Raw genomic sequence first — 13,484 nt, forward strand, 5'->3', positions numbered from 1 at the left:
TTATGTTCCTCTTTCAATGTAAGGGACCAAGTTTCGCATCCATATAATAATACATGCAAAATTACTGTTTTGTATATTTTAACTTTTAGTTTCTTAGATATTAAACGAGAAGACAAAAGTTTATGAAGAGAAAAGTAACATTCATTTACTGAATTAAGCCTGCTTAAAGGTTCCTGGACCGTATTTAAATTCAGTCTGAAAAAAGGTTCCTGGATCGAATAGAAATACTTTACAGATAAAAAGCCTCTTTACGGTCCAGAATCCATTTACGCCTGCTGATTTTCTCTCCTGGACCGGAATTGAATTTATTTAAAATCCTGGACCTTTAACAACCCTGACTATTATTCCTAATATTTTTAACATTCAAATATTCTGTCTTATCACCAAAATTAACAGTCTCAAGAATCTTGTTAAAGTTTTCACTTTATGCTCGTGATAGGGTAATCTGAACTGGACCTACAGTTTATATTTGAATCCGAACCACTGTGCAATGTGCCTCAACAAGGGAATCGAACCCGAGACTCCACATATACAATCGTTCAGTTTACCGTGACAATGGGAGGAATTATAATGACATACAGTAATAACCAGTGGCGTATGCTGGGCCCAAAGTATGGACTACCTATCACACGTGGTCCTAGGCTATGAAGGAAAGGAGAAGACTAGTTTAAATACTTTTTCGAGCAGGCGTCATCTCCAGGAAGGTATCAACTCACCTAACGACCTGTTGGGTGAGAATGAGTCAATGCAAGAGCTTACAAGACATTTTCCTGCTCCCCCCAAAATAGGCAATAGTTAGGCTGGAGCGTTCAATGAACTAACTGATCTCTAACTATGCACCACTTTGCTTGTTGTCGACGCATTGAAGGAAATTATACTGGGTGAGTCTTTTAAAAGAGGCCCCGTGGAAAATGCGCTCATTGCATGTAGGCAACCTTGGTACACCGAAGAGAAGAACGGGTTAGAGGACAGTCCAGGATATCGGTGCCAACCATATTCGACAACATGAGATGACATGACATATCCTGGACTGTTCTCTGCCCAGCTATTCTATTCGGTGTACCAGGGTTGCCTACAAGCAAGGAGCACATTTTCCACGGGGCCTCTTTCAAAAGACTCACCCAATATTACTGTGGCAACGGCATCTAGATTGCAAACTTCCAAGAAATCAGATTGCCAACTCCAGAAAGACAATCACCTTATCGAAATGAACAGTTTTATCACAATTTCTAATAGATTGTTCTTATGCGTTTCAGTATCTGTGCTGCAGACTTCGTAGACAGCCTAACTAGGCTGGAATAGAACCTTCTATTTTTTGCAAAATAATACCCTAATCTGTAAAACATGAAAGTCAGCTTAGTTCCTGTTTATGGTGCTGTATATTGCGTATATAAAACAGTACAAGCGTAGCTTAGAATTAATTCTCGGTGAAGTGAGGTCCCCCCTCCCAACTGTAACTTCTGGATCCGCCACTGATTGTAATCACGCATGTGACATATTTATAAGTAATATGCTTGCTATGCGTGAATATATCCCATAGTAAAGTAAATTTTGTTTAGGTTAAATTGTCAATATCGGTAGAGTGTGACTTTGCCGTACGCACCCCGTGACACAACTTTTGTAATTGCCAACCGTGGATCATAAGATCGAACCAGAACCGCCCACAATAAATGCGAGAGCGCCAATATCGGTTACGCAGTGCCAAGATTATTTCTTGCATTTCGAGGTTGATTTTCCGCTCCGAATATATTGCTATATCCGGCTGTTCACAGGCGCTCTCCGGACTGAAGAGGAAACGATGAAGGGGTGAGGAGGAGGAGCGGCAGTCATCGAAGGCACGATGCTCCATTTTTCAGGCCATACGTCACGAGTCGTGTCCGTAAGAGCTGTCGGGAACCAGATCACAACACGACCTTTCGGGTAATCGGGTGAAAGTGTGGGGGAAGATCCATTTCTTTTGTTTAAAGTTCGGCTACGACGGGTCCCGTTGCCCATCTGCCCAGTCCCTTCTTCTTCTTAACGTACGTTGAACTCTCCCGCGGGGGTCACGGGCAGTGTTGCCAAACCGTAGAAATAAAAATAACCACATCGCACCTAAAATTGAGCTACATTACATCCCGTTCCCGATGGTGTAGTGGCGAGGTAGTCACCTTGTAGTGAAAGTGTTCGATACCTAGTGGAGGCACATAGTGGTTTGCAGTGGCGTGCCCAGGATTTTTGAAAGAGAGGGGTTATGTTTATTTTTTTTAGCAGTCAACCCTCATCTTTTTTCTGCCTTTGAAATTTTTTTTAGGAATACTAGGCCGGGTGGGGTGGGGGAATATGACCCCTATCAACACCCCCTTTGGGCACGCTACTGATGATTCGTATCCCACCTTAAACTGCAGGTCCAGTCCAGATTAGCCTATTTCCCGATGTCGTTGTGTTAACGTCATCATCTTGGGGCCATGGACGTCCGCAGGGTTTTTTCCAGGGAGGGGCAAGCAAGGTAATTTTTTTCCAGGAGGGACAAAGGATACATATTTTCCTCAAAATAGTGATGCCCCCTCAAAATACACTATTTCAGTCTGAAATTATCATGTTTCTTCAACGAATTTATAATAATTAACATAAATTACTGTGATTGAAATGAAATTATGTGTGAAATATATAATTTTTAGGAACACATTCATTTTCCATGGGGACCGTGCCCCCTTTGCCCCCCCTTCCGGACGCCCATGCTTGGGGCGATTCACGGGTTCGATACCCGGTGGAGGCACATAGTGGTTCTGATACAACTTTTAACAACGTTTGTCAATCTCTCTAAAGCCGGCCCTCGTGGCGGAGTGGTTAGCAGATCGCTCTGCGACGCCAGGGGTCCCAGGTTCGAATCCCTACATGAGCTTGGATGTATAGGAGTGTCCGTCGATTCATCACGTCATCACTCATCCCCATCTTCGTAAATTAGCCAAAAGTGGCACAAAAAGCGAAGTGAAATAAAGCACATAATCAATCAATCAGTCAATCTCTCTAAAGTAGTGGCTAACGTAAGACACGACGAGACAGGTTGCCAATCCTGGGCAAACCACGAATATAAAACCCCTTGCTATAATTGACTTCCATGGCGAGGGGAGGGGAATGTTGTTTAAAAACACTAATATTCAGTTAATTGTGCCTTTGTCGGTGTATCCCCGAGTACATGCTGGTAATCAAAGAGTCCCGGGTTCGCTCCCCGGTGCTTATCTGTTTAAGAGTGTAGTTTGAATTATTTTACCAATATATTCACTATATCTTTGTATTTAAACATTTGATTCAAGATTATTGTAATTTAATAAAAATTAATTGTTAATATTAGGTGGTCATCACAAGAAAATAAGAACCCTCGTGCAGTTCATGCATGAAAAAATCTTGTACATCAACTGTAAAAGTATAATACAGTTAAGTTTTTAAATTATACCGTACAGCCTCCAGTGTAAGAAAACAAATTTCAAAAGTGGATGCCTGTACACTCACGTACACATTTTGATTGAAGTGAATTGAATCGTTAAAATCGACGACTGTAAATATTGCCAGTCACGTGTATGAAATAGCCAGATCTGGTTCCAAAGTTGCCCAGTTGGCAACGCTGCGCGGATCGTAAGGCGATGTTGCCACCTGGGCAAATGTCACGGCTCCCCTCTGCTGGCTGCCTGCGGTTCGTTGCGTCGTATTGTGGCAACAGGGTGCCTAAGAAGGACCACCCCCTTCCCCGCGCATAGTAGAGGAGGGAAATAAAACTTTGCGGGATATTTTCGTGACGTCACAGTTGAATGGGAGTAGAGCGGCGAACCTGAAAGCGTAAAGATGATAACCTTTAGGAAGTTAACGGGATGGAAAGAAGCATGTCTCTTCTCACGTGTTCCCGGCAGGCTGCTGCCGGAACCTTGTCTGTCGCACTCGGCACGTTTTTTGTAGAAAATGTCCAGTTTCGCAGTGGCGTGCCCAGGATTTTCGAAAGGGAGATTAACTACATGTACTTTTTTTTGGTAGTAAGCCCTCATTTTCCCATCTTTTCCTACCTTTGACGTTCTTTTTTTTAATAAGAATATCGGACCCAACAACTATTACATGTATTAAATGTATAGAGAAAAAAAATGTTACTTTATGTATATATATAATAAGATATTTATAAAGTAGCACACTAATTCCTGTACCAGCTAGTTAATGTCAATAAGTTACAAAATAGTTGAAATGGTTTTATTACATATAAGTATAAAGCAATTGGATTTGATACTTACATTTGTCCTACATTGTTGTTTTTTACTTTTATTGTGCATGTATTGTTACTGGTGCAGATCTGTTATTGGTCTCTTTAAACACACACACACACACACACACACACACACACAGAGAGAGAGAGAGAGAGAGGGAGAGAGGATTATCCTTCGCCCTTTTGTGTGTGTTTTAGATATTATCCTCAGTATATTTGAGGTAAAAACTAATTGCTTATCATTGTTATGATAAAAATTCTTCTCATTGGACATTTTTGATGAGTGGATTTTTTAGAAGAAAATTGTTGGTGGGGGCTATCCCGCCAGATCCCACTCAATTTCACACCCTAAGACGGAAATATATTGAATTTTAACCGATAGTGATACTCGATGTTAAATAACAAACTTGGCACGAAGAAACCGAATTGTTCATTCACATACTTAAATTCAATTAACATTATTTATTTTTAATTTATTTACACTAATATTTGTTTTCCTTATTTTTTGCAGGTTCCTATGAGGCTTTTGACATGAAGGCGTTTTGAAGATTACTAGGAGGTAAGTTTTTATTCTTATTATTACTGTTTTTGGAAAATAATTTCAAACGTAAATATTGTGGATGTAAAGCATCGTCCCTTCCACCAAAAGAGAAATATAAATTCATAATTTTTGAAAATATAATCATTAGAGAAATGCTTAAAATAAGTTGTGTACCGTTCAAATACATTGCGTAAATCAAACAATACCATGAGACGATAGGCGGATCCAGACACTTTTTTACTGGAGGGACAGAGCATGTACTGTAAGCATGTATGTATTTGTGTGTGTGTGTGTGTGTGTGTGTGTGTGTGTGTGTGTGAGAGCGCGGGGACGGCGTACTTATACAACAATATATTCTAGCAACACTTTTGCCTTGAAGCGGATTCTCCTATTAAACGCATTAATTAATATTTCTGTGAATGGCTGAGTCTACAACGCTTAGAGGAAAACTACAATGTTTAGGAAGGAAGACGAGATTTTGTAGGCTTCTGACCCGCAGATCCCGCGGTGCGTGGATGGAAGGTGTGAGCAAAGTAAAGGGACACAGTTGGACAGGAGGCAACAAAAGAACAGAATGTAGCAAAAGAACAGAATGTAGCAAAAGAACGGAATGAAGCAAAATGACAGAATAGAGTAAAGGGGACAGAATGTAGCACAAGGACAGGATGTAGGAAAAGGACATGATGCAGGAAAATAACAGAATGGGATAAAAGGACATGTGGCAAAAGACAGGAGGTAGCAAAGGGGCAGTTTGTAGCAAAGGGGCAGAATGTAGAAAGGGAATAGGATGTAGCAATAGGACAGGAGGTAAATGTAACATAACGATATGATGTAGCAAATGGACACTATGTAGGAAAAGGACAGGAGTTAGCCAAAGGAGAGGATATAGCAAGAGAACAGAATGTAGGAAAAGAACTAGGTGTAGCCAAAGTACAGGATGTAGGAATGGGCAGGAGGTAGCACAAGGACAGGATGTAGCTGAATGACCAGCTGAAAGCCTGCGAAATTGTTATAGGTAGAAACGAAAGGGGGATTTGGCATTATCTTTATCAGACGCAACGCACATTGTTGAGGGACATCGGGAGTGTGCTGTGTCGTGATCTAATGTTTTATGGATAGTAGAAAGTAGATCTGCGTGCAGGAAAAGTGCTCTTATCACGAGGCCTGCATGTGCTTATTCTAGCCGTCATATGAGAGATAACGTGGCATGTGGCGTGCGTAACGGGTCATGCCTCTTATGCCTGCAACGAAAGTGAAACCCTTGCTGTAAATATCTGCAACAATATAAGATATTGTAATTACGGCGTATTTACATGTCACGGGAATCACTTTCTACGCTGTTTCTTAGATTTTCACTGCTTCGAATGGCTGCAGTCAAGAAACTTGTTTACGACTTCATACATAAATTGCATGGTGATCAGGATAGGCTCAGGAGCGTGGGTATGAGCTTCTCCTTAGTTCCTGGTTAGAACCCCTGTGGTCCAGGGCTCGAATCCCAGCCTGGGCATGGGTTTTCTTCGCGAGTGTCCCTTCATCAAAATCATCATATCATCATTCAACCTGCGGAGTGGTTTAGCACAGCGCAATTCAACAACAGGGTATGCCGGGATCAAATCCCGTTCTGAGCATGGATGTTCTTTCGTAGCCTCTTTTCATCAGTGTCATCATATCATCATTGCCCCGGGACTTTGTAACATATTTTTTTATTTGGTGTCTGATCAAATACTGAGGTAAGATCTTTAAGTGTCTGATGAAAATCATCCGAAATAGACGAACTTGGTAAGACATATTTTTACATATTTTATCAATTTCGCGTTTTTACAACATATTTCTTCAATTTTCTAGTAATGAGACATATTTCTGTGCAATTTAGTAATTGTCTTGAATGTAATCGGTTATTTTATAATTTAGTCTTCATAACTTTGACGCATTGTCGATGGCAGGATAAATAAATTATGGACGAAGAAATTAATATTGGATGCAGGTTTTTTCTTGCCAACTAGTGTAGAACAACCCTCCCCCCTTTCATTTATCCCGCCGACAATGATAGCCGTGCGAACATTATTGAGGGGAAAATATTATCCGTCATTGTTGTGCTTTCATAAGAATTACCGTAATCAAGTTTCAATTGTTCTAATTTCTTTGCATTTTATCGCTTCTCACAAATCAATCCAAAGAAAAATATAACATTCGGTACATAGTCCCTACAGTGAACCTCACGATATTTGCTATATTTTCCCACTACATTCTTTGGTTAAAGGAATTCTGACTTCATGTAATACTCCACCCCCACCTTAGTCGATCTTCCCTGGAAGATACTGACCTCCCGTATAACAAGTAATTCGAAAGTACTGTAGTGCATATTTTTTGGCTTTACGGTGAATATTTCTGCATTTTATGAAATTTTAAAATTTTTATGACATAATTACATACAGTTTTACAGTTTTATCATAAAGTCCCGGGCCCTAATCATCACTCAATTTAATCGTCGCGATTAGCCAAAAGTGGCAGAAAAGCGACACTAAATAACAAAATCCAAATCATCACTCAACCTCATCTTCGCGATTAGTCAAAAGTGTCAGGAAAGCGAGGTATAATAAACGAGTCTAACCCAAATCTTGGAGAGCCCCAGAGCCGCTTTATTCGGGGACAAGGCTGTAAAATTTCCAGACCTTAGATTAACCACCCCGAGATCGAACCCGGGTCTGCTGCGTAACAGTCAGACACTGCGGCTCGTAAATAGTGAATTTACCCGCTTCCAATAAGGAAAGCAGCCCATCCCTTTGAAGTGCAATGCAAGATAACAGATTTTGAGGGGGGGGAATCGAACTGAAAGTTCACGTGCTCATGAATAAGTAACACAATCTTTTTGTCCTCATTACGTAATTTCCAGTCTGGGTACCGACGAGAAGGATGCAGGGGGCGCTCTTTGTCTTGTTAGGAATACGCGTGAGAACAACAATGGCAGAAGGTAAAGTGATAAGTCTTCGCAGAGGAGCCTGCCCAGGTGTTGCCCCGACCACATTCCATCGCCTGGAGATTGACAGTGGCCTTTTGGGCAGGGGGAGGGCGCCTATTCATAGCCTGACAGCGCTCGCAAGTTTCCAACTCGTCGAGGATCCTGTTTCGAGTAATGGCCGCCGGAAGTGAAAAGAGCTTTTGTGATAGATTAGGTTTTTATCGAAAAAAAGTGTCTGCTTCCTTTGGTTGCGAGGCAGTTGGTCCCCTTCAAACCTGATAAGAGGATTTGGGGTTGAAGACGTGCAGGCGTGAGTTTGGAAGTACTCGACGCCATCTTGAAAAGCGAGGGAGGCGATCTCGCTACTTGCAAATTAGACCTCTTGCTCTGTGCACGTTTCAGCTTTTGCTTGCAATGGACCATATTAGTGTGACGTTACGCTGCAAAGATTGTCTCTTACAAAGTAGTCACGTGGTTTTAGACTATTCAAAAGCATTGACTTTTCCATCCGACGGGGCAGCTTTAATGTTTGTGACAGTAGTTATGAAACGAAATTTTGATGCGTATGCTACATCAATGTAAAGATGAAATTTCATAGAATTCGTTGATATATTACACATACCTTACAGGTTGCCAACTCCTAAGAAATCAGGTTGCCAACTCCTAAGAAATCAGGTTGCCAACTCATAGGAAATCAGGTTACCAACTCGTAGGAATTCAAGTTGCCAACTCCAGAATCGGCATCATCATCTCACTGATATGAATAATATTATTTACAATTTCTGATCGATTTTTCTCCAGAATTTTATTCTCTAGACTTCAGGCTTCGCTCCTGCTATGTACATAATGTAAAATAGGGAATCGAAATGGGAGAATCCGAGCATTGTTTATTGAATTGTAAATAAATGTATAAAGCCCATTTCTGGGAGTTTTCAACTATCACCCTTAATTCAGTAAGTTCTAGCCTGTGAAGATGGTTACCTAAGACTAACGAGCCAATTTAGTTGTTTATTTGGGTTTACTGCCAGAAGCGGCCCGATAAGGGTGATGTGTTGCGGAACATCCTTCAGACAATGAACGTGCACGATGCATTCAAATTGGTCTAGTGCGAAAGAGAAAGCGACAGGAAACAACATGCACAAGATGAGTGTACCCTAAGTGTTCCTTAAATGCGATTAAATTGAGTAAGACCGTATGCAATAGAGATTATATCTGCTAGAAGGGTTGGTCCCTCACTGGACACAATGTGGAAGCTTTCCATAAACAAGACACTAAACAAAGCTCTTCTTAACCCTTGCGAAATAATTGCATCAAAGCTTCCAGAGTTGAAAGAAGAATGTTGTGCGCCACTGAACGTTTCCGCCCGGGTCAATCTAAGCCTCCCACAAGTGACGTCATTCTGCAATTTATACCGGCAAATCTTCCACCCTGACGTCACGGTTCTGCGAAGAGCGCGGGGAGGCTCAGGTTGATGGTCGCTCAAAACGGACATTTTCTGGCCTACGTCAGACTCTTATACGTATTGAGGGCCTCTCCGATGGCGTAGTGGCACCATGGAATAGTGGTTCGGATCCGAACCAGGGAGGCGCGCTCTGTGGAATGGTTAGCACTGCGCGCGTCACTGGTTTTAAATTTGTAGGAAGTAAATATCACAAACAATGGCATAAGAAAATATTGAAGGACCCACATAAAATGTTCGTGCTTGATAGTGTAGACGAATGGGAAAGGGGGGGGGGGACAAAATATCTAGCTACAGAGCTGAATCCGAATGTTGATTAATAAGTAATTTCTGGCCGTGGAGTATAAAGAAACGTTACGGTATGAGAATCGCTTCCAGGTGGCCCAAATGCCATTCGATTTCGACAGCGAGCGTTCTGCGAACGCAACCTTTCCCTCCCTCTACCGGCACGTGGTATGACGGCAGCAACGGGAACGTAACCGTTATGGGATGAACGACAGTAAAACAAGAGATGCTTCTTTCAAATGCTACCATTCACCATTGCGGCGCATTCCTTTGCCTCAAAGACCAATGTAATTGCCCAAACCAGTGGTTCTTAACGTTTCATGTACTACAACGCAGGAACCCTAAGACCCTCCCCGATGGCGCAGTGGTAGCGTCGTCGCCTTGTAATCAAGGGGTCCCGGGTTCGATACCCGTTGGAGGCACATAGTGGTTCGGATCCCACTTTAAACTGTAGGTCCAGTCCCAATTAGCCTTACTGGCCACAAAGTGGACTTAAAATACCATTTCAATCAATCAATCAATCAAGCAGGAACCCTAAAATTCTAATGGGTTCCGCAACAGAGCCGGAACCTTTTTACTCACACATTTTCAATTCGGTCCAAGTTACGTATTCATTCATTGAAAAATAGTTCTTGGGCCGTATTTAAATTGATCCAGAAAAGAGGTTCCTGCACCGTATTTAAATTCATCCTGAAAAAGTGTTCATGAACTGAATTGAAATACTTTACTGATAGAAAGGTCCTTTACGGAACAGAACCCATTTGCGCTTGCTAATTTTCTGTGCTGGACTGGAATTGGATTTATTTAAAATTCCTGGAGCGGAATTGAATTTAATATAAGGTGCCTTTTGTTGCTGCGTACCTGATGTCCTAAAGTGTATCAAATATTTATTTGAAGTTGTTCATCAAGGTTATTTTATTGTGGAACCGTGACGGAGTAATTAGCACATCGCGCTACCACGCCAGGAGTCCCAGATTGGAATCCCGGCCTGGGACGTGGTGCTGATCATATCACCCCCAGTTTCGGCTGTGATCAAGAAAGTGTGGGGCCTTAACTCCACACCACCTATACGCCTTCATGGCGTGGTAAAAAGCACAGGGACCACTTTACTTGTTAAGTCTTCCGGGGGGAGGGTCAGGACCCCCTGGACTCCCCCCCCCCATAAATACATCCTTGCATGGAGGATGCAGTTCCGGGCTGACTTAGAGAAACTGTCTTAGGAGAAATGTGTACAATTGCCGTTACAAGCTCATAATTATCCATTAATTTGCTTTTGTTTTCGTGCGATGCACTTTATTACGTCCTCGGTTGATTCCCTCTTCCGCATTTTCAGCAGCCACAAAGAGCCGTATTGTTGCTGCACCGTATGATTGTTGACAATCTCCTTTGCAGTGCATGTCCAAATAAACATTTCGTTAAGTGATTCGTCTCATTAAGAGATGCCGCGGGTACTTCCAATGAGGATGCATCTCAAAGCACCGTGCTTAATGGTTCACAATACGAAGAACTCATTGTTTTCCTATCGCTTCTCTGTTTGCGCGATTCGCATCGTGACGGGCATAAGGGTGACGTATCGAGACGAGGGAACGAGTTGCAAATGCCCCTCTTGGGTGTCCTGAAAACTATAACGGTTTAGTTATCCGCAGCAAGGGTGCACTGGCTCAGATAGACGGCCTTTGGTGAAATTATACTTGGACGCTGGGTGCGAAATCCTGGGGAGATTCCAACCAACAATCTTAAAATATCCTTCACCAAAAAAATTAGGGGGAAGGGGGAGTTTTCGTTGTAAGTTACAGGGTTCCTCAATCTGATTTTTGTTGAGCTACAGCCCAATCGGCACACCCTCGGCGACGCCCTTGCTGCTGAGAAAAGATCTACCATGTCTCAAGTCCTCTTTATGCACAGATAGGCTAATCGAGACCGGTCCTGGTCCTGACGGACCGTGCAAGGTGCCTCCACCGTTAGCACTACGTCATCAGGGAGGCCCAATCGTCGTTGCCGAAACTTTAGCAACCTTCCTTGGTTATACCACCTTTGTAAAAATCAATTCACAGCCAAAATGGCTGTTCGCTTTATTTTGGACTCGCTATCTCAGTTTGGTGGTAGCCAGCAAAGGATGGAGAAATAGTTAGGGCATCCGCCACTCTTTCTATTAACCTTGCCGACGCGGTAGTAAATGCCCCCCTTGAATTACACGCATGAATGAGTCAGTGTCCCTACGCACAGGAAATGTCCGTCAAGAAATGTAGGACTCTTTTATTGCGTCCTATTTCTCGCACGCACGAACTGAAAATGTGACCAATCGCAGTCGTTCGAGACCTTCGGAACAAGGACCGCACTTTCCCATCGCCTTCAGAGCATACAACAATCACTGGAAGACGAAACAATGAGAAGGTCCTCCCCTTCCCCTTCCATGATTCTTACTTTTGAGGTTAACTCGCAGCGGGCCGGGGAAAATATTTAAAATCGCACCACAAAGTGTACACCAAGGTTTAAACTGTAGGTCCAGTTCTGATTGAACTTTCTATTCTTAAAGTTGACTTAGGGCAAGATGGAGGGTTTCCGCGAGGTCCTCCCCTCTGCGGTGTCTGCGAGCACTGTTGCCAACTTAGCTCTTTTGTGTTCAGATCTGGCTCCTTCGTACACTCGTTTGGCTGTGACCTGGGGCGCCCCCCCCCCCCCGCCTCACTATGATGCCATCACTGGCTCCGGCCCACATAGACCAAGTTTTGCCATACATTTTCCACGTGATATTGCTATATAAGCAGGCGTCGCCCACCCCCTCTTACCTACCAGCTATTTATCCATATATATATATATATATATATATATATATATATATATCACCGTCGCTTTCGTGAAGATGACAATATTGTTAATCCGGAAATAGTTTATTTTCGATTTCATACGACCATCGGTGGATTATTGGGTTGGCCGGATGAATGATGCCGCCAGATCTAGACGGTGAAAACTAAGAATACATTTTCATCACTTTAACTATAACGGTAATAGCAGCTCCTCCCCCCCCCTCTTGACACCTAATATTACCCTAGGAAGCACTTTATCGAGCCTTCGAAAACTGTAGCTCCTTCAAAGTCAGTTTTAACTCCATTTAAGGTTAAATTTAGCTCATTTATGCAGGTTTGGCAACACCGCTACGGAGAGGAGTTGTGCGCCAGAGAAAAAAACATTGAGCTGATTGGAGCATTATTTAGTTTGTTCTCTTGGTAATAATTGCGTAAAAAAACATATGTTGAAAAGTCGAAATGTCCATGATCAGACGTAACTTGAAGTTCCCTCTCCATAAGGAATATATGGGATCCTGTAAATACTTATTGGTAATATTTTTCGCAGATCGTATCTGGCTTAATAATCAACTTTAAAAAACTGCTTTCACTTCCAACATGGTTAGAGATTAATGCTCTATTTTGCCTCTGTCGTTTTTTTTCAGTAGTATAGTGGGATCCATGAGTATTACCCTGCAAATTATTCATCATCATGTTCACGCACTTGGTTTGTCCTAATAAGAGCTTCAATAATTAAAAGAAAACTCAAAACAAGCTGTTGACAACTTCTGCACCAGCATACATAAAAATCCATCGCTTAAAAACATATAGGATGTAAGAGAAATTTTAATGAAAATAGTCATGGACAATTTGCACGGTAATACTCATGGATCCCACTGTACTGGTGCGAAACTGACCCCCATACCCTTCATATCGCTCGGTTTGTTGAGTTTGTGATGACTTTGCAACTTTTAACTCCTCTCTTTATTTTGCTGGCGATGTGACTATGTGTGAAACTTCAGTGTTCCAGCATGAGACGATTTTCACAGACCTGCTCCATCATATGTTCCACCCCTATTTTGCTATGGTGGCCTAGATAGCTCTAGACAAATGAATTAGGAATAACAGATCTTAGCGAAGGGTACTTACTAAAGGGTAAGAAGTAAGTACCTTACAAGTATCAGATATCTGGCAATATCAAACACAAAATAATAGTTTCGTGATTA

The 13,484-nt window shown here is 42.2% G+C and overlaps 1 protein-coding gene across 1 annotated transcript in view; it reads left to right on the forward strand.

Moving 5' to 3' along the window:
- Positions 1-13,484, forward strand: part of LOC145989676 (signal-induced proliferation-associated 1-like protein 2) — a 136,065-nt gene that overhangs the window by 40,987 nt on the left and 81,594 nt on the right. Inside the window, exon 2 of the mRNA XM_083124889.1 lies at positions 4,740-4,787. The gene's annotated coding sequence lies outside the window, so the exon portion shown is untranslated. The remainder of the gene's footprint in view (positions 1-4,739; positions 4,788-13,484) is intronic.

The sequence above is a fragment of the Lepisma saccharinum genome, chromosome 7, assembly GCF_977018435.1.
Source record: "Lepisma saccharinum chromosome 7, izLepSacc3.1, whole genome shotgun sequence".
Lineage (NCBI taxonomy): Eukaryota > Metazoa > Arthropoda > Insecta > Zygentoma > Lepismatidae > Lepisma > Lepisma saccharinum.